This window comes from Epinephelus fuscoguttatus, linkage group LG6 (genome assembly GCF_011397635.1).
Source record: "Epinephelus fuscoguttatus linkage group LG6, E.fuscoguttatus.final_Chr_v1".
Classification (NCBI taxonomy): domain Eukaryota; kingdom Metazoa; phylum Chordata; class Actinopteri; order Perciformes; family Serranidae; genus Epinephelus; species Epinephelus fuscoguttatus.
In genome coordinates this window covers 41,639,623-41,662,422 of record NC_064757.1, presented here as the reverse complement: position 1 = coordinate 41,662,422, position 22,800 = coordinate 41,639,623, and positions in this window count along the sequence as shown.

The following is a 22,800-nucleotide window of genomic DNA, read 5'->3' as shown; positions in this document are numbered from 1 at the left end:
GTAATTTTTTAAACACACATATTTTGTACTGCAATTCATGTTATCTTGACCATCTTTATTTCCGTACATGAATTAAATATCTTTGACATCATTTTATATAAACTGGCAATCAGTCATGTTCGCTCTTCATGATTCTCGCCTGCAACTTGACTGGATGCTGTCAGACTGGTTCAAGCAAATCATCCAGGGAATGAAGTGTGGACATGCTGGGATTTAAAAGTGTTCATGTTAGATGATTCAGGAAGTGAAGGGAAATGAACTGAGTCATGGTTCACTGTTTAATATCATACTTTTTAATCTTTGACTTGAAAATTCTTGATACCGTCCCCCAAGCCAAAAGCCTCAAGTCCAAGTGAAGTGAAGTTCAATTTGCAAGTCTGTTCTGATTTTGTCAAGTTTAAAGTCAAATTTGTGGCTCAAGTCCAACTTAAGTCCAACTCATGTGACTCGAGTCCACACCTCTGTTACATAATAAGATAACATTTCAGGGGTTAGTGAGTCATGGAAATCATCATATAGCTGATGCTACTGATTACAGCAAAGTGAATTTAAACTCTTCAAGCTCCACAGAGTCTGACATTTTAAAATGTATTGAAATATTTATAAATCAGGAGAAATGCTGGAATGTAATTGTGTTTTGGCAACACATGAGAAATGTCATGCCAATAAAGCTTATTGAATTGAATTTAATTTAATTGAAATTAATAATAATAATAATAATAATAATAATAATCAGCCAATAAAACAAACACAAAATAAAGTTCCTGGATTGTCCACATCGACAGCAACTAAGAGTAAGGTCAAAGGTCACAGCTGTAGTTTCTTAGCTGATTTCAGCTTCTAAAGCTTTGACAGTCATTTAACGCTATGATCACTCAGTTTGCAGATCCTGCTCTCTTACACTTTTGGATTTTAGTTATGAGGGAACTTAAAGGGTCAGTTCACAATTAACAATAAGAAGAAGAAAGAGAAAAATGTTTATTTGCATAACACTTATCAAACCCTGCATTTCTTAGTGTTTCACAGCGAACACATGAAATCCAACAATAAAATACACAGTTAATGTTTGACTGACCAGGAAAGCATAAAGAGAAAGGAAGAATAAACTTAAGAAAATGGCCATAAACAAAATACCAAGGACAAAATATAAAAACAATGTGTGAATTAAAACTTAAAAAAAGGAGCAGTTCAAAACTTTAGTGCAACATCAAGTGTAACTCAACAGTTCGGCCTAAGAATAAAAATAAACCTACAAATTTAAAGGAGAATTTAAAAGAAAGCGTTTCAATGAGGACGAGTCTTCAAAAGTGATGAAAACAAAGATACAGATGCAGCATGCTGGAGAGAATTTTGGTTGAATTTATCTAAGTTATTTGATTCCTGCAACATCTGCTGCCACTTATATACAATGGAGTTGAATTACATTTAGTTGGTATTGAAATAATATTTCGAAGTTCAACCAGTGTATGATGTATAATGTACAGACTTGTCAACTGTTTTAGTTATTTTCTCCCAAATTTTAAAAAAAAGAAACATATTGCTTTTATAAAATTTAACTCTGTTGTAAAAAGCAGCAAAGTTGGAATTATTTGGGGAACAATGTCAGGTCACTGACAGTTTGAGCTCTTTTTCCATAAGGAAGAAAGTTTATTTTTTGAATATGCTGCAGCTCTGATTTGCCAATCAAATGGGCTTCTTCTCCTTCTCAGCTGAGGCTCCTGGGAATCGTAATATTCAGAGCCAGGCTTTAAAAAAAAAAAACATTATTTTGTAAAAACAAACATTTAAATAATTCAAACTGATGTACACAACTTAAACGTATAAGAGACTTTCGTGTTTCTATGTTGATGAACCTTAAGTATATCATTAAAAGAAAACTCTGCAATGGGAATTCACAACACAGTCAACAGGATTAATTTTGGCATTATACTTTTTTGTAAACCACGAATATGTTACACTTATATGTTATTATGCAGCAGATACACTGAGACTTTGTTCCTTTATGTTTCCACAACACTGTGGTTAACTTGTGGTTATGTTTAGACACAAAAACCTCTTGGTTACGGTTAGGAATAGATCACGTTTTGGCTTAAAATACCCGATATCTGTGGCACTACCCTGCCAAGAAACGCAGTGATGTCTTGGTAAAAAAAACAACTGCTTTTCGTGACACTGACCCTGGTTGGAAAAACAGCAATAGTTCATTAAGAACCACCCACGTTTGATGCCTAAAAAGCTGCATGAAAAACAGCTAAAACTTGCTAAAACACAACCAATTTTGTCATTTGTTGCCTGCAGCTTGGCACCTATAGGTGACACGGCATCAGCAACCCACCTGCCAATGAAAAAGTCAGCTCATATACTACAGCACCTTAGAAACACTGATATAATGCAAATGAAATGTACAAATGCAACATAATCATAGTTAGCAGAAACATATGTCAACATTTTCTTCTGGCGACTGGACTCGACCTCACAGTGGGAAAAATACTTCTTGAACCTGCAGCTCTGTTGAGTTAGCAACAGGAATCTTAGGCAGGTATCTAAAAACCTTAGGACATACAAGCAAAATTATCTGCATAGCTACATATCACTAGGATACAGGGGATAAAATATGTGTTTTGGGATTTGGGTGGAATGATCCCTTTAATGAGACCAGTGTAACACCACGAACACAAAATGTGGACAACTGGAGTCCACTGAGCAGCGGCGAGGACGTAGAGAGACATGCTAGCAGGAGATGAAAACCACATAAAGAGGTCGAGGTTGAGAGGAGTGGATACAGCATGCCGCCGTGTCGCTCACACGATGATAAATTACAGCACCGGTGCACATGTCTGCACGTTACACCTCATCTCACATCAACACACACCTCCCATGTCAGCAATCCAAACGGGTCAATCTCACCACCAAGGCATGTGATCGACGAGGGAGGTAGGCATCGCTAACATCACCCCTCTCTCTTCCTCCCTACACACACGCAGACACACTCCAGTGATATTTAGTGCCCTCATGCTTTGCTGCTTGTGTCATCGTCCCTTTTGTGCCCAACTTCCCCCTGACACATTTGTCACTGCATCACTCAGCGCCAAACGGCGTGGGACAGTTTATATCTCTGCTAAGCTGGCACTTCCAGTTGGCCCTTTGCCCCGGTCACACTACATTTTTACATTTCAGGCATTCAGCTGACGCTGGGATCTGCGACGAGTGAGCAGGGAAGTGAGCAAGCAGGTAGAGAAACTGAACTATGCTTTAGGTTGCAGTAAAGGCTCAAGAACTGGCACACGAGATGATTTAAGTTCCTCTACTGCCATTGATTAAACCCCTAAAAACATGGACCCTCGGCTTAACTGCGTCATCAAGTAGGTACTAATGTGTTGCTAATGTTAGATAAACCTTGTAACCAATCGCCAGCTCTCACAAGCTGAAGTGAAAGTGAAACTTTGTGTGCAAAAAAACCAACATGTAGCTACAGCTGACTTCTCTGATACCCCTCACTTTGCCATAGTGTTATGGCCAAAACACAGGGGGCACGGACGCAACGTGTCACATGGGTGGAGCGGTGCAGGGTTTTTAACCTGCTACAGAGACTCAGCCTTTGTAGCTTTGCAAACGAATAACGTTACGAAATTAAAGTAAAGTTATGAAGGTTAGGTTTAGGGAAAGAAACATGGTGACGACGTACCTTAAAATGACTCAAAGTTCACTCAGAGTTCACACGGTTCCAAAAACTGGTCTCCTGGGGAAAGTCCTGTGTTTGGTGACCCTTCTACCTTCCCAACCTGCCTCCTCACGTACAAACAGTGCAGAGAACAGCCTGATCCACACAGCTGAATGCCTTATTATAAGTCACTTTGGATAAAAGCATCAGCTAAATGACTCTAATGTAATGCGATGTAATGTAACGTACCACAGTCAAAGGGAGGTGATTGGGTTGGATCTTGGTGTACAAAGTTCAAGACTGTAACACCAAAGGCCGGGGTTTGCACCCTGACTCCTGTGTGTTCAGTGCTCTGCAAACCTTCTGCTCACTGTGAACATCGTATCTATCCAATACAACACGTCTGTAGTGCTGTGGTGGTGAAATGGGTGGAATTTAACGCTGTTAACCCAAAGTGTAGCATCTTTTTAACGCTCATTTAGCAATCACCAAAGTTTCATCTCAAGGCTTCAAATTGGTTTTCAGCAGTCACAGAGCAGCAGGAGTCACTAACCTTGACCCTTAAGTGTTTTCTTATTGCATCTAGCTGCAGGCCGAGGTGCCCTGTGCACACTGGGGGCTCAGGCAGGGAGCTAACAAGGCTGCGAAAGAAAGCTCAGATCAGAAGTATTGATTTCACAGAGCAACAGCGTCCTGACCTGCAGCTCTGCTCACACGCTCCACAATCTGTTCTAAAGTCCTAATCCAGGGTTTACACAAGGCCAGCTCCCCCTGCTGCTTTCTGATTAGGATATCGCTGTCACATTATTATTTTGTGATGGTCTAAATATATACAAACAGCATCGTCCTCTGTGCACTTGCACTATTTCCGACCCACAATGCACTCAATCTACAGGTCTGCTGACAGGGACAAATTTACACATCATGTCCACTCTGAGATCATCCCCGCGGGGCAACATGCCCGTGACAGAGCTGCTCTCCATCTGGGAAGCTACCTGTCTTCAGGGCATGTCTGAGTCTTGGATTCTTCACATTGTGGAGATGGCGAAGACTCCGGAGGTTAGATAAGTAGGTTACACCTGTTTCTCAGCTTCAAACGGACAGAAGAGCGTGGACGTAGAACGCATTCAGTAGGTAGCTGAAAACTTAAAGGATGAACGTGTTACTGCTCAGCGAGTAAGCTAATGTAGCCCATGTTATTGTCATGTAATCATTTTTCTCAGCCAGCCTTCTGACCATAAGCCGTTACTCGCGTACACTTTGTTGTTTCAGTATCGATGTCTGTTTATAAGATTTAGTATCATTCAACTTCTGCTGCCAAATTCTCTCGAGTGTTTCGTTGCCTCTATTTTTTCTTTTGGGGTGTGACATTTTCGAGAGTCATTCCAAGGGTATGTATACTATACACACATATATATATACAGCCTTATACACTAAATATAAGAAACTCCTGTCAGTATATCACAACGCAATTCAACAGCAGCAGACTGCAGCCTCCAACATGAGCCACCAAAGAGCTGAATCAACACGTCTCTAGAACCTCACTGTCAACTTGGGAGATTGTGACGCTTGGTACACTTGGACACTAGCAAGGTACAAGGGCATTTGTTGACACTCCGGGCAACTACCGTAGTTTAAAGAGCAAGGAAGTCTGCACAGAGTGGGAGGGCAGGGAGGTGAAGCTCAACTGAATTATTTAAAAAAATTATGCAATGTGCTCGTATATTTGGCGTACAAAACCATGTTTTTTCCTAAGCCTAACATGTAGATTATTTGCCTAAACCTAAAGAAGTAAACCCTAAGTTTTTACCAATGTTTTAAGTTTATTTAAAAAAAAAAAAAAAGACTGTGTGCGTGTGATGAGCAGAAACTGTACGTTTCCTGTGAAAACAGAAGTTCATTTTAAAAAGAGATGACGCATGTTACGAGCATAAATTGACACACTGTCCCTGAATGTTCAAAATTGGTGCAGGAAGGTACCTAGTGCATCAATTTTTGACGTGTAGGGCCACTGACCTCATGTCGGTATTTGACAAGTTGGGATGAGAATGTGTTGACAGTTTTTCTTTTTTTTGCAAGTTTTAGGATTACAGCATTAAAAAGTGATATCTTTAAAAATGATAAATGATTATTTAAGGATACACTGTATTATTAAACTGTATTATTCTGTTGTTGTTTTTACTGAAATATCCCCAGGACTCTTGATTTGCTGCACCTTTCTTTCTGTCCTCGTTAATGGACACTTTTTGTGCCATCTAGTGGTAGCGAGACCACAATACACTAATCCATGTAAAAACAAGATGGCGGCCAAGTCAGTCAAATCAGTCTGCAGATGATCCCGACACAAAAGTGGAAAAAACCTGATCACATTAAATGGTTGAATCTTGTTTATTTATGATTAATAAAGTTTGTACTTTGATACGGCAACACATTTGACCAATTTTAGTCACGATAAGAAACTAAGAAGTTCTAAAATAGGAAGTATTCGCTTGAGGTCATTGGGACTTTAGTATCGTCTCGTAACATGCACAGTTTTAAACATTATTACACAGTTGTGAACTGTGAACATTAAAAATAATCCCATTGTACCCATATGAGGAGATCATTATTTTCAAAAACTACTTCCTGTTTGAGGACAACGCATAGTTTTTATACTCATCAAGTCTGACTGACCCCAGACAATTCAGAGACATTAAAACTGTGTACCAAACAGAAGCCGAGGTCTCAGGGGGGAATAATGAATAATTTCTGAATGAATTTGTAGCAAACATTTTAAAATAACTTATTTTTAAAGTTACAGCTTACAGATGGGCAAACGTACCTCATTATCTTTTTTTACACATTAAGAATTATGGTATAAAAAGAAATTCTTTCTAGGGGCCAATTCATTTAGTCAAACATGAACAAAACTTTGAAGCATTCATTCAATGTTTTGTAATTAAAAACAAATAATTTAACTGCCCCTTAAATACAATACAAAATCGGAATAAAGACATTCAGTAACTGCACGTGTGAGTGCACTGAATAAAAGTGTATTAACAATTATGTATTTGTCTTAAAGTAAAAATTAAATAAATCATAACTGATGATCTAACTCTTCAGCTACCAATATTCGATTATTCTGTAAAGTTATCTAAATGATAAGACTGAATTTATATCAGTGCAACTAAGCTGCATTTTTGCATTTTATTCAGGAAGTAACATAAATACAAAAATATGAAATTTCATCATTCAGCTTCCAAGTTTGTAGAATAGTTAATTCAATCCACTAAAATTCCAACATATATATTTTCACATATTATTATTATGTTTTAAATTTTGCGCTGAAAAATCAACATTGTGCTTTAAATGTCGTCTTAATTTATTGACTGTCACAGTCTTCATCAGTGCTCTCAACACAGTACGTACTGCCGGTCGGCTGCTGTTTGACATGCATGATGTAGTGTGTGTGTTTCAGCAGCAGGAGCTGATGAGTCTGAATATGGTCGCATTACTTTGTTACACATTCCACTGCTGCTTTTGAAGTACATCTCCATAACAGCCAAGGCATACGGTTTTCCTGGAGGCTGGGTAGGCATGTTGCTCCCTCCCCCCAGCTTCTAACCCCCCCCCCCGCCTCATGTCATGAAAGTCAACCCAACTTCATCAGTCACAGTAATGACCGGAGTGCGAGGCAGGGCTCAGGTTGAGAGTTGGCCCGTGTCTTTCCGGGACGACAGTTAAAACAGCAGAGGACATCTTACTTATTTACAACCGGCAGCCGTCCACTTTAAGCTCACAACAACACCACACACACACACGCACACACACACACACACACAAGCATCTCCTCACAGACCGCAAAGGAAAAACCTGGTAAAACGAGACGGAAATGATCTGGTTTTCGCGCTGCTGGGAGCACATGTCATTCCAAATCTGATTACACTCCAGTGTAGACAGACAGAGGCAGAGGCCACCACCAGGCAGTGGTGGAAGAAGGATTCAGATCTTTTACTTAAATGAGAGCAGCAGCACAAGTCCTGCCGCATTAGTTTAATCATTAGTTTTATCATCTTATTTACTGTAATGCTCTATAAACTGGCTTACTGAAAAGTGCCATTGCAAAACTACAGACCATTATAATGCTGCTGTCATGGCTCCCAGTATCTTCTAGAATTGATTTTCAAGTCCTTCTATTGGTTTTTAAGGCTCTTAATGGCATCGTCTTCTTCTATATCGTAGACTCCCTATGACCTAATGTTCCTCCACGAACCCTGAGATCCTCTGCAGCTGCCCTTTTAACTGTTCCTAACGTCGGGACAAAAACCTCTGGGGTGCTTCTTTTACCTACTATGCCCCAAAAATATGGAACAACCTGCCTTTAAATATTAGACCTGCTGGCTCAGTGGACAGTTTTAAACAACAACTCAAAACATATCTGGTTCATGTAGCCTATAACTAGCAGCTATCTGTTTTAATATTTCTAATATGTATTTTTTCAATTATTTGATTCATTCATTAATTGATGTATTCTTCTCATTTCTCTTTGAATAAGTGTTGTATAATTGCATGGTTTTATTTCTTTGCTGTTTGTCTCTGCTGCTGAATTGTAAAGTACTTTGTGCTGCATTCTGTGCAGAATGCAGCACAAAGTGCAAAGTTCAATTATTCATTATTCATTCGTCAAGCATCACAGCTGGGTAGTTTCAAGTGTAAAACAGCAAGTTATGTGAGTGAAATCCGTCAGTGGACAAAAACAGTGCAGTAACAGGTACAAAATTCCCTTGGAGATGCAGTGAAGTAGAAACAGTCAGTAGCACAAAATGAAAAAAGTACCTCAAATAGTAATAAAGGAAATTAAAGCTCCAGCAGGCAACATTGTTTTGGTATAACTGAGTAAAAATGTTATAATATCCTCTAAGCATAATGTAAATCAAGTGGTCTGAGACAAACAATAGGTTTCTGCACCTCACCATGGCTCTGTGTTCAGAGAGCTAAAGAATCAGTATCGTGCTGATGTGCATCAACCAATCAAAGGTCAGCTCAGACCACTGCGTTCCTATTGGCTGTTCTACTGCATATGCGCGTTCCCGTGCCGCCAGCAGAAGGGGAGAGCAAGCAGCAACGGCGAACAGTGCACCAGGTAAAATAGCTATTCCAGCATTTAGCAACACGGCTAAACAACCCAAAAAAAGGAAGATAGAACTCTGGTCCCCGGAGCCCCGGAGGGGAAGGGTGAGGTGGGGCAGGGCCCGGCCGGAGGGCGCGAGGGTTTGCCGTGGGAGCGGAGCTAAGGGCTCTCTGCGGGGAGGGAGAGCCAAGCCTCGGGAGTTTGTGCGGGGCTGCGAGGGAGGGATGGGGAGGGCTGCTGCTTGGTGAGGGAGAGCCGAGACTCCCAGAGAGGGAGAAATAGAACCAAGTAGGATAGAATACTCACATGCTCATCTGGTAGGAGGGGCTCAGGGCGGAGACGAACAAAACCTAACTCAGATGAGACTCAAAAATTGTTCAGGTTTTCTACCTACTGCAGTTTTAATGTGTGAGAAATTGTACTTAAAAAGAAAAGGACTGGTAAATACACTACAGTGAAATTGGACGTGACGTCACATAAAGCGCAGACACACCAATGTCAGCCGTCATCAAGCATCTGTTGCACTAGTTTTTGTCATTTGTCCTGCACCGTTGGCACTATTGGCCCTTGTCACCTGTTTTTTGACCAGTTCGGCATCTTGAAACGGCATCAAAGCTGGCGGGGAGAGAAATCACTCTGATTGTGAGGGTCCAAAGGACAGAGGGATGTCGTATGCTGTAAAGCCCTGTGAGGCAAATTGTGATTTGTGATACTGGGATTTATAAATAAAATTGATTGATTGATTGATTGATTGATTGATTGATTGATTGGCAGTTTAGCTCAGTGACAAGAAGAGAAACTGAAGTGAGGAAAGTAAACAAACGTCAAGAGGGCACAAGATCAAAACAAACTTGTTGCAATAGGTAAGATTTTTTTTAGCTATTGAGCTGTAAAGCAGAGACAGTTCTTTGTTTGTGTTATTGTTCGCTAGCGCATGATAAATATCATTTGTTCTTTCAACATCAGGTTGTGTTGTTAATGTGCTAACTGGCTAACAAGCATCTTGAATCCGTCCTGACGGTCTTCCTGTTTCCCCTTTTAAATGAAGAATACAGACTACTGCCGCCTGCTGGTATTTAAAATTATTTCCTCTCACACAGGTGTGAAACATACGTACTAGCTGGACATTGGCTGTAATCTTTGTGGGATGTTCAAGTGGCACTTTCTGTCCAAGAACGGCTGTTGTCACTGCTCGTTCTTTAAAGTCTATCTGACGTGTCTGGGCCTTAAACAAGGGCGGCTACGTGAAGTCAAATTTAACAATTATAAATACAGATCCTAATGTTAGTTTTGACAGTAGTTTTCAACAGGCCATGTCTTGTTCTCTGGTGGGAGGCCTTCCTAAATGTTCTGTCTATCTGCTAACTCTGTAAAACACAACTGTCGTATAACGTTAGCTTGTCAAGTGAGGCAATGTGCATAAACAGCACACAGTCCGACTGGATTTTGCCCTACTTGTGTGCCAAAACCGGAAAAAAATAATTAACATAACATACATAACATAATTTGTTTGAAAATGTGAAATATGCGTTAGGTAGTTACATTTTTTCCAGTTGAGAGCCCTGCTGTGTGTTGAGGAGCTTTTGGTTTTAAGCACTAACACCAAACTGCTTCAGTTTCTGACCATGAAGCAGGAATTTACCAAAACGTTATATTTTAAAATATTTACTTAACAATTAAAGTGTGTTTTCTTTTTGTCAAAGTCAGGAATTAATCAAGATAAAAGAAAATGAAACGCTGCATAAGGACATATGTTATTGTCAGACTGTCGAGGCTTTGTGTGTGTGTGTGTGTGTGTGTGTGTGTGTGTGTGTGTGTGTGGTGCTATTAGCATGCTTGGGAGTTCAAGTGTGTGATCAGGCTCAGTGAAAGGTCCAAATGAAGACGTATGTCGGCCCAGGGGTGGGCCAGATGCAGAGGTGGATAATGGATTAGTGAAGATCAGTGTTGTTCAGCTCGGCTGTTTCCTGTGAGGAAAAACAGAGCAGATTTATCCTCCGTCCCGCGGCCACCCAGAGACCACTTAAAGGAAAAAGATCTAAGTCTGATGTGTAAATATCTTCAGAGGGATTTTCTGAGAGGAAAAATGGATGAACCATCGTGAGTGGACCACAACAGAACAAAGAGGAGAGGAGTCTTTGTAAAGTATGACCTACACATCTCTCAGGAACATTTGTGGAGTTTCAGGAGAAGCGAACAAAGATCAAATCTACACAGAAGTTCTTGTAGAAGTCTTTTATTTTTCTTTCTACTTGAAGAACTCATGTTGCATTTTGGCGCCAGTTTGGAAAGGTTATTCCTTTCAAAATAAACCTGTAGGTAAAGGGAAGGGTCTGGAAACAGTGGTTGGCTCAGAGACACTGCAGTCTTGTGTTATGATACTAATTTGTTTCCAGCTGCATGTTCAGCTGCAATAATAGGAAATTAAGATTTTATCGGATTTGTGAATCGATCTCAGGAATCGCTGAACAAAAGCCTGGACGTCAACCCTTCACTAAATATATTATTTTTCCAGGACGTCTGCATCTACATCTCAAGCCTCCTCCAGACTGTGAGATTTTAGCAGTCTTGTAAGTCTAGTGCAGCTACACCACGTTTCTTTCATGTTGGTCACCTTTCGTCTGGGACAGCCCAAAATCACACAGTGCTTTAGGCTCTGGAAACATGCTTGCCACTCCTCTGCATGGCTCAGAAATCTAAGAACATCCAAATTCTTGTGTCTGCAAATTAGGCTCATTTAAGTATTTTAAAAGAAGAAAACCTGCCTTAATTTCTGATTGATGCCTGTGGTTTTGAAGCCTATCCAGTGAGACTTTAAAGAGCCAAAGGTGAAACTCCACGCAAAAATAATTAAGTATGAAACACTCTCAGTTGAATCAAAGGTTGCCGTAAAAAAAATAGAAACTTCTCAAACTATTCTTGCAACATAATCCACTTCTGTTGTTGATCTACGAGCTCATTTTAGCAAAAATATGGGGTTAAAATCTGTTCACTGGAAGAAGAAGTTCATATGAATATTGACTGCAGCCAATCCAGCACGATGAATCCGGGCAAAAGGTCAGACTGACACAGTTTATACTTAAAAAAACAGTTTTAGTTGGAGATTCACAGAATTTTTTTTTGCAATTATAACAAGAATAATCACTAAATCTTCTGCAGAAGTGGAGGAGTGGAATGTTATTTTCATAAAGCATTCCCATTCTAGGCTTTTATTGTGAAGACAATACAGTATAAGAGGGGATCATTCTGTTCAGTTCATGTCTCAGGCTGATATTCAGAGGCAGATCACTTTAAAACAATCAGGTAAAAAACTGCTACATTTCCTAAATAACTACAGACTAGTCCATACCCACTGAGTGCACAGTTGCCCACGTACAGTTTCACATGGTGTGTGTTTGGGATACAGGTCAAAGGAAATTGCAGATTAAATAGTCAACTGAACCCATTAAGAAGAGCAATGTATTCAGTGTTTGAAAAACGTGGGACAGACAGTGACTGACTGACAGAATGACACACTGACAGTTTCCGTGATTATGTACAGCATACCATACCATGACTTAGTAATACCAAACATTAGAAACACCAACATTGGTCCACAGGGGGAGCCACAGCGATCGGTCACATTTTAGCCATTTTGAAGCATTTTTCTGTTGTTATAGCGCCACCCAGTTGCCAATTAGAGTTAAATTTCTCCAGTCACCTTGAGGCGTCCTGTTCTACATATCTACCAAGTTTAGTAAAAATCCATATGGCGGTTAGGCCTAGATAAGAAATGAGCTCTCTAGCGCCCCCATTTTGTTTGATGGGCTCAATAATGGAGGGGTCCCCTCAGATTATGTGTGGTCATATGCCTACAAAGTTGCGTGGTGATGGGTGAAACCCTTGAGATGTTATACACCTTTATGTGATGAGCCACGCCCTCTGCAATATTCATTGCCTTATAGAAGCTCAGTTTTAGGAAGTTTTCCAACTTTTGCCAAGAGGGAACTTTAGATATTGCTCCCTAGATTATGTTCACCCAGTTTCATGCAGATCGCTCAAACTTCCTAGGAAGAGATCCATTTGAAGTGTTTTTCAAAAAATTCAAAATGGTGGAAAATCTATATAAGCGGAAGTTATGGGTTCTTGAGGCAAATGTGTTCCTCATGAGGAGAGGCATCTCTGTGCAAAGTTTCATGTCTCTACCACATACGGGGCATGAGATATGCCCATTCAAAGTTTGACATTTCAATCGGTTGCTATAGCGCCCCCCTTTGGCCAATTGATGTAATATTGCTTCATTGGCATCCTCCCATGACCCTCTACCACTGTGCCAAATTTCACATGGATTGACCAAGTCAGTGAGGAGAAAAACATGGAACACACACACACACACACACACACACAGAGTTTTGGTCATTATATAGTAAGATTAAAACGTTTCCAAATAATGTGTTAAGGCTGAGACATAATGACGGGATGAGTAAAAACTTTATAAGTTCTAAAATACTTTCAGTTTTTACATTACTTTAAAATCCAGTCACACAGACACATAATTGTTTTTCAAGACAAGCAGGTTGGCTCATCATCACCGTCACTTTGAAACACTGCAGTTGCAGGTTTTCTAATAATCTACAGGGCTGTTCAAAAACACTTTACGGCTCTATGAATTCTCACGTGTGTCTGCTCGAGCATAATATGTGAGTGTAAATGCAACCAACTTTCGATTAAAAATATGACTTAGTAAAGGTTTTGTGTGGGGGTTTTTTTTCATGTTTTAACCAGCAACGAATGGTATTTTAAATATTTTAACTATTCTCCAGCACGAATGTCACAAAGTCAAATTCCAGCAGAAGCGCACAAACACACTGTCAGGCACAAGCTTCAGCTCCATTCCTCCCTGCTGGACCTGCTCCAAGTTTAGGACTGCGATCAGCTGCTCTCAGCTGTTTTCACCGGGAGGTGAGGACCTCCAATGCAGCCTCCACAGGGAACATTTCATCACCTGAAATCCAACCAGCACACTTCACCACCTCAGCCTCGGGAACTGGACCCGAACTCTGCGGGAACCCGAACCTGTTCCAGGACGAATACTGCTGGTGGGTTCACTCGTGCACTTTAACTTTTGGCTATGTGAGTGCACAGAATGCTGTTCTGCACATATGTGGAGTAGCACACTGTTTTCTACTTCTGGTGTGCGCTGAAGTTGCATGGCTGGTTTCAATAAAACTGATCCTTGCTTAGGTTTATCTTTATTTTGCTTCTGAACACAGAGATGTTGATTCAGAGTTTAAAGCAGAGTGTGGCAACAGGTAAAAAAAAGAGCTGGTAAATATAAAGCAGGGGAGATAGTAAGGAAATGGACCACTGGTGTGCCGCTGGGTGAGGAGATCAGGTGATTACAGTGCAGGTGTGGACCAGCAGAGCTGCATCAGAGTCTCTTTTGCTTAGGGAGGTTCCTAACTGAGTGAAATGACCCTGAGGGCAGATGTGTTCATTCATAAGATCAACATATTTTGCACATATTTTGCACAGTGTAAGGAGCTTGAGTTTTTCCCTATGCTTTCTGTTCCCTTGTTCTTTGGTTTGTGGGGGATGTGACATAAGGTGCACGCACTGTTGTGAATTATTGAGAAACACATCCACACCTGATTAATTCCCCCACACCTGTGCACACCTGTGAAAAGCATTTTCTATTTAAGGTCAGTGTTGGAAATAATGGTGTCGCACACTCTTGACGAAGGTCCAGGAGGAGCAGTGTGTGGGATTGTCTGTTGAAAGACTCAAGAAGATACGGGACGAAGTAAAATGCACTTTTAGTCGTCCATCTTTGAAACATTGCTGTGTCATTTTGGCAGACCCATGTCAATAACATCAGCAGTTGCTGGTGAACCTAGTGTTATGTGCAGTCAGATTCTCTTAGCACCACATTTGTCTTTTCCTAAGTCCTTGGATTCTCCCTCACATCTCTCCTTGACCCCATGTTGCTTTATATCAAGGTGAAGGAAAAGTGTTTGGAAAAATACACAGGACATCATTTTTTTGAGCTTTCGACTGCAGCCTCAGTGTGCCTCACACCAAGTGTTCATTAGATGGCTGATCGTGGTCATGGTCTGCAGACACCTTTCTAAAGTTAGAAGTTGGGAGCTGCATCCTACAATGTTTGCAACTTTCCAAAACTGATAATCTGACAAGTACTCCTACTTCACACATTAATTTGCCAGTGGCCAGGTGGAGATGAGAAAGTAGTCAGGATTTGAACTACTTTCTTTTTCACTCTTCACACAACTACTTTTGGCACTTTAGTGTGAACAACCAAGTGAGCTCCTTCAAGGAGAGGCTGTCCAACAGTGTCCCCTGTCTCAGCCCTTTATACAGTTGCATGTAGACATGTTTGGATGACACTTTGTAGGAGCTTCTTCTTTTGAAGCAAACCTTGATAGCTGAAACTTGACACTAGTCCTACATATGTTTATGAAACCACTAATTGTGATTAGTATTTAATGCTCTTAAAAAACTGTACCTTTTAAATCATCTGCTTGTGCCTTGTATCTAGTGTCAGCAAGAACTTTCTTGGGCACAGGGAAAAAGAGATCTGTGTGGGTACATGAGACCCTAAAAAAGAAGGTGGGCCACCAATTGGTCCAGGAGCTTCTCCTCCATGATGGACGTTTCGTCTATCCTATCGTCCTGTCTATCGTCGGGCTAGCAAGCTAGCTCTGGGTATCATTGTTTACCAACTGCAAACTTGTTGTCGTGACCACCACAGAAGGCCCGCCTCTCAAATCATCCGATTGCACAATGGGGAAAACAATGACGAAAAAAGAGATGTCGTGCTTTCTGTATAGTCAAGGACCACATCTCAACTCACTTCCCTAGATAAATACCCAACGAACCCACTCCTCCTGTCTGGTTGTATTCTTTGCTCCTCCCTCCCACCTCGTTTTTCTCTTCTCTCCTTTACGTAGGGTCCTAAGACGATCCGTCATGCCCAGATGCTGTGGCAGATTCCTTGATAAATCTTCCCCACAACACATTCAGCCAAGCGGATGGCCCACAGACAGTCCAAGCCCCACACATCAGTAATGTTTTCCTTTAATAAAGTGGTTAAACACATCTTATTGATGGTGTGGTCCTTGCTGGTGAATTCTCAGTGAAGCCACGTGCCCTCTCCGAATTAACTCATGCTGACTTGGTTTTAAAAAAAATAAGATTCCTGATCATAGAGGTCCAGTTACATTTTCTTTCAGGGTCCTCCACACACAGCGAGGCTTGTGAACAATGGATCAGACCCCCCACCACACACACACACACACACACACACACACACACCCTCCCTTCCTCTCCTGACAGGTGGTGGTCTGTAACAAGTAAACAGGTGTTGCTTTGTTGCTCCGCCAAGAGACAGCAAGCTGAAAAAACCCAACAAACAAGCAGCAGCATCCTCGTCCTGCTAATTACTGAGAGAGCGTTACGTTGATCACCTCAGTCTGAGGTTTAGTTAGATCACTCTCTGCACTTCAGTGTGTTTCTCATTTCCCCCTGTGACTTTTCTTCCTCTCAAACTCTGCCATCTCATTTCTCAGGGCTGTCCTTCAGAGCAGGCCCTGAACCTTGAGAGATGGATGGTTCAGTGAAATGGGGATCTGTTGTAACTCAGCGTAGTGGGAACAACGTGGCCGGTGGTAGCTGTTCAATGCAACAGACGGCATGTCGGCGAAGCTCCAGAGGGGCTCCTGATGGTGGGAAGTGCTGACGGGGACGTCTAGCAATGTGTTTGTAGATTTAGGGACGCATTTGACATCACGCTCCTTAAAGTCAATATAATCAACTGGCAGTAATTTGTTTGTGTGTGTAGATGAAAATGGCCTCTTCACACTGAAGGGCACGTCTCCATTCTTGTACAAAGCCTTAGTATAAACACTGTAAATCATATATGAACAGGGCTGATGAGTATGAAGGGAAGTTGGCTGACCTCTTTAGCCGTAGCAGGAGACTCAGCCAAGCCACCACAGGGAAGTCCAGGCGAACCATTTTAAAATATTAAGTGGCCAAAGAATATGTACACACAAAGTAAGCGTGCTCGAGTAATTTGACTCCCATGACAAGGGCTCACAGAGCAAAATAATATACAACCATCGGAGGCACAGCTCATTAATTCTGAGCCGTACATGCAGGACAAGCAACGGCTGAAGCTAATTCATTTGTCCACATCAGTGCAAGCATGACACTGGAAAACCTGCACACTGTCAGAGATGAGCTTCAGGAAACTCTTGCGTGTCTCAAGACCTTGTGTTTTGCAGAAAGAAAGACAGGTGCTCACCTTGTTGAAGTCAAACAGTACGTATAGAGTAGTGATGTAGACCATGCTTTTGGTGACCCAGACAAAATACTGTAAATTGTTCTGTGGGTTAGCAGCTAAAAGAAAACCCCACTGTACACCTCGGACTTGAGTGTAGACATTTCTGGGCTTGGGCAATATGACGAGATTATTGTTCAACACGATACTGATTGGCCACGATAACGCTCCTCATGTGACCATGTTAACTGAAAGATACTGCTAATAAATCAAATCTGTGTATTTAGCCATGTAAAGGCAAATACATGAAGAGCCATGCAAGGTAAAACATATTCCTAGCTGCACAACTAACGGTTGTAACTGCTCTTAAAAGCAACACACTCAATCACAGCGTGGGTTTCCTCCAGGTGCTCCAGCTTCCTCCCACAGTCCAAAGACATGCAGGTTAATTGGTGACTCTAAATTGTCCGTAGGTGTGAATGTGAGTGTGAATGGTTGTCTGTCTCTATGTGTCAGCCCTGTGATAGTCTGGTGACCTGTCCAGGGTGAACCCTGCCTCTCACCCAGTGTCAGCTGGGATAGGCTCCAGCCTCACTTTTGTTCAGTCCTCTTAATCCTGCATTCCATCATTCCCAAACTCCATCCAGGTCTCACTCCTGACTCATCAAATGCCGATGCTTGGTCAGTAGACCGTCGGTGTCAGACAGTGATGCACAGATGCAGCATTTGTTGACGCTCCAGGCAACTACCATGGTATAAAGAGCGAGAAAGTTCACCTAGGGCTGGAGGGTGGGGAGGTGGATGACTCCAACAGACTCTGGACTTTGACACTTTCCTTGTGATTGCAAAGATTTTCGGTCATTTATGATGGAATATTGTTATAAGATGGGGGGCGCTGTTAGTGTACGTTCACACCAGAAGCTTCCAAAGAAGCAAAGCCTCTCACCGACGCCCAAGAAGAACGACTGTCAAAAACATTTGTGGCAGCTTTGGTCGCTCTAGTCGCTCATCACGTGAATCATTGAACGTTCGATCATGCTTGTCAATTTAAAGGAGCCGCAAAGCGACTACTGGCTTGAAAGCAGCGTAGTTGCTGCTTGCTGTTGTCCAGTCAAAAAGCTCATAGTTGGCCTACAGAAAGTTATGTTTGGTCAATGGAAACAGAAAACGTATGTCATCCCATTCAAACCAAGCAAGCAAGACTTGCATGCTACGTCGCAACATTAGCCTCCAATTCTCTCCTCTATTACTAACATTACACACTTTAAAACCAACCAACTACCTCCGTGACGCGGTCCCAAGCCTCATTCTTTTTATTTTGGTCTCTGTAACCGAACAGTGACACATTATAAAGGACTGAGTGGGCGCCAACGCAACTAATAAACTTGTCGATATCCATTGTCGGAACAAGTGTGCTATAGGAACCAAAGTTACACGACTTGTTCTCTGGGACCCGCTTCATTGAAGCACATCAGCATTCCGATTGGTTGTCGCCGAACCACGTCAGAGCTCATTACCATAAAATAAGAGAGGCGCGGCTGACGATGAGGTCGCCCAAGTCGCCGGGCTCTCATTGAAAATGAATGACTTCCGCCGCTTTGGAAGCTCTGGTCGCTTTTGGTTTGAACGTACAGTTACACATCTTCTGAAATAGAACAGCACTGCCGTGTCCAAAAACAAAGAAAGAAGAAGATCTGTTGGACAGCTTGTAAACCGCACAAAAATGCCGGCGCCAGTGGTAAGGTTTACGATTGCGCAAACCATGGAGATGTTGATGGATTCAGACTCCAACAATTCCTGTTTTGATCAACATTCTGAATTCAATTTGGACGAAGAAACAAACAAGTTTGGTGGGATGAAACGACCACAGAGAAGAGGGAGACAACAGAACACTGAACGTGGCAACGTGTTCAGCTATACCTCAAAGAAAATATTATTTTCATCATTATTATTATTATTATTATTATTATTATTATTATCTATACAATTCAAATTGACATAAGGAAACATGGAACTGATTTTATATTTGAAAATGACATTCTTTGACAAAAATGCATTTTTGTCAGCATTTTGTACGAAATGTTTTTTATGAAAATGCACAAATTCAAGTGTTGATAAAAAATGAATGCAATAAAAATTTTTTTTTTGTGTGTTTAAAAACAAACGGTCTCATCTTCAGTTTCATATATACACTGTTCACATATTCATAGAACAAATTATTCTGTGGGTCTTGAAAGATTAGTGAATACGATCAAAAATGCTCGTGGTGGCTGGCAACTTAAAAATAATACTCTGGCTTGGAAAGTGTTAACCACGGAGCCCACTGTTCCTGTCCAATGTGAAACCATCAGTCAGTGACTTTCTTATTCACGACGTAATGTGCCAGTATGTTTAGCATACTACGCCACTGATATAGTCACATGACATTATATAACGTTAGTAACAAGTGTTTTAGCCAAACCATGTTTTTTTCCTAAACCTAACCATGAACTTTTGCCATCTAACCCTAAAGAAGTAAACCTAAAGTTTATTTTCAACCAGCTTTTGAAGTCTCTTTTGAAAAGGACTGTTTGCATTTAATGAACATAAACTGTACATTTTCTATGAAAACAGAAGTTACTTTCAAAAAGAGAAAACGTATGTGAGAACGTGTTGGTTCCTTATTCCCCAAACTCATAAACACAGTCCCTAGTGACCTGATTCCTTCACTCTGAGCATCTTCTTCTCTTTTCTTTTAGATCAGTGAAACTCCCCTGACCTCTGTTGGCATCTCAACATGTTTCATCCTTTAATTGTTTTCCCTCCTGACCAATATTTACTTTCGCCCTTCATCACATAAACACATACGTTCACAATTCAGAGAGTCTTGAGAACTCATGCAGAGTTGCATTTATACTACAGATATAACTTCCACGTCTAGTTTGATTTTCTTACTTTGATCCAGATTCTTTAAAGCTGAACTGAGACCTGCTCTGACTGTAGAAGTGTCCTCATATTAAAGATACAGCACAAAGGACTTTTTCTACAATGATGACTATGCAGACTATTTACCACCCCTGGTCATCAGAGGCGCACTGTCATTATGTTGATGATTGAGGCTTTGGCACGTCAGATGCTCCCAAACGTTGCCCTCGACCCTCAGATTGATCACCGTCTCTGAGCTCAGACGGTTCAGGGCCGCAGCAGAACCTGCTGTCTGCTGTTTGCTTAGACTAAAAAGCTGCTAAAAGCTGGGATCAATGGGGCGGGAGAATCAATCAGGATCATCCATGTTTATACGACTCAGGAGGATTACCTCACTGTTACTGGAATGGCCTCACAGGAATGACTGGCCATTAGAACAGTGGGACTAAACACTGCCCTGCTGTTTACATAAAAGGTAATGTGGGCTCGGCCCCGGCTCTGTGTGCCAGAGACAATTAGGCCCCTATACAGGCGGTAATCCACCGCCGGGCGCGAGGTAATCAAATTCAAACATAGCTGGGCCCCTGAAAACAATGAGGGATGGGATTACAATGAATGCATGTCAAGATAGAAAATTAATAAGCTTAACAGTGAACATGTGCTTCAGTGATACAGTATCACATGGATGCTTTTGGAGTGGCCCGTGTTTAGCATCTTTGACTGGTGTAGAAGTATATTTTGAGTCATTAAGTACCTGTACGTATTTTAGAAGCAAATGTCAGCAAAGATGTCATTAATCTGATAGCTGTAAGGTTATCCTTTTCCGTAACCAAAACATATATTTCATATTTTTCCAGACTTAAAAAACTTGGCATTCCTGCTGCCAATAACGGCCACGAAGACATCCCTTTCTAGTGTGACTCTACTACAAGTGATGTCCTTGTGTAATCTAAGGCCAATAGAGTGGTAAATGAGTCCTAGACTTGGAAATAAGTTAGCATTTTTTCACTCCCGGTTCCCTCGTCTCTTAGTCAATGGGTTTTTGGTTCGACGCCTGAAGTAAGGTCTGTGGTTAACACATACCTCAGAGACTTTCATGTTTTGTTCTGTGACATAAAATACATAAATGTTGAAGCCTTTACATGTCTTAAAAAAGACAGTACCTAACAATTGGCTAAATGAAACCACAGAACGTCACTGTGGTGGCGACGTTAAGTTATGCGACCGAAGTGTAGATTGATTATAGAAAAAAATGATGTTAGCTATTTACTTTTGGTGATTGCGTTCAAAAATCATAAAAGTGGTGTTCATTTGTGAAGCTGCTCCTGCTCAACAAAATGTCCAAGTATCGTAAACTTTTGTTGGCCACAGAGCAGAGTCCTGTACAGGTCCATTTTTGAAAACACACTCCCGCCCATACCTGTAAAGCTCAGTACCTGAACCAGCTAATTACCCGTCCTGCCCTGTTTGGTTTAGTTTAATCAAACTCAAGTTGTTTGCCCCCTCAGTGCGGTTCGTTTGGGCAGGTGTGAACACAGCAATCACACTCAGGTGCACACCAAAACAACCGGACTGAGACCTTCTTGAAGAGGTGGTCTAAACGAACTCTGGTGCGGTTGGTTTGTGGTGAGAAGGTGTTCCGACCTGGATGTGAAGCAACTGCAGTCACATGACACATTGTTTGGGTTAAACATGAGCATGTTACAGTCCTGGAGGATTATTAATGTGCACCTCCTCCTGTACTGCCTTAATATGCACATTCAGCACATCCAATGCATCAAAACATTGTTTTCTAGTTGGAGCCGCGCCTCGTTTTCAAACTGTATGCTTTGACTAAAATGAACAATGACAGCAATATAGTCCACGATGAGCAGCGCTAAAATCAACCTGCGTAGTTGTCCCTCCATTGTGACATTAGAAAGTGTCACATTTATCTTGCAAGTGTACTCTTCTTCAACGTTTGCTTTACTTCCTGGATTTTTCCCACATGGAAATTCTGACCAATCAAGAGCAGCTTTCTCACACAAGGCATTTGATCTGGTCCGCTTGTAAATGCTGCCGTGAGAACATGAACCAACTCTAGGCAATTATAAGACTTTGTGACAGAATCAGTCCCTGATTCAGACCAAAGCAAGACAACTAGGTCTGTAAGCACCCTCAGTCAAAGCCGCATCCACCTGCACCCACTAATAAAAGTCCTGCGACCCAACCTGCACCCTGATTAAACTCACAGGCTACAGTCACTCACATTAAGCTGAGCTCACTGGATGATGAAAACATTCAATCACTGCCAGGTTAGGAAACATGTTAGCATGCTCCTCCCACCACCTTAACACCTTAGAAGGATCCTCCTCGGGTGTCTTGAACTCCATGTAGACTGCCACCTCATCCTCAGGCTGCAAAGTTTCATGGCTGGAGTCCTCTATGTTGGTGACGACGGGGTCAAAGGTTTAACTTTCATTGACTTTCAAAATAAGAGGAGTTGCAGCTAGATAATAATGATTTAGATGTCAAAATATTACACATACACTGCACATCTTTTTACTTTGTTTTGTGCTAAAAAAAAAAATTGTTCTCACCCGCTGCCCACCCGCCTGTTGTTCAATTTAACCATGACTGCACCCGTTAATTTATACAGATACATATTTTTACCCATTACACTGCTTTTTGCAGGTTAGTCGTGGTGCAGGACTCACAGAGCTTATTTTCTGCAGTAATCCAAAATCTAATGGAAAAATACCATAGGCTTGTTTTTCAAGGAAACCACACTGATGCTAACTTGCAGGTTGGACGACAGATAAACATTATCCCTCCAGCTCTCTGTTTGAGGTTTCAGCAACATGTGTA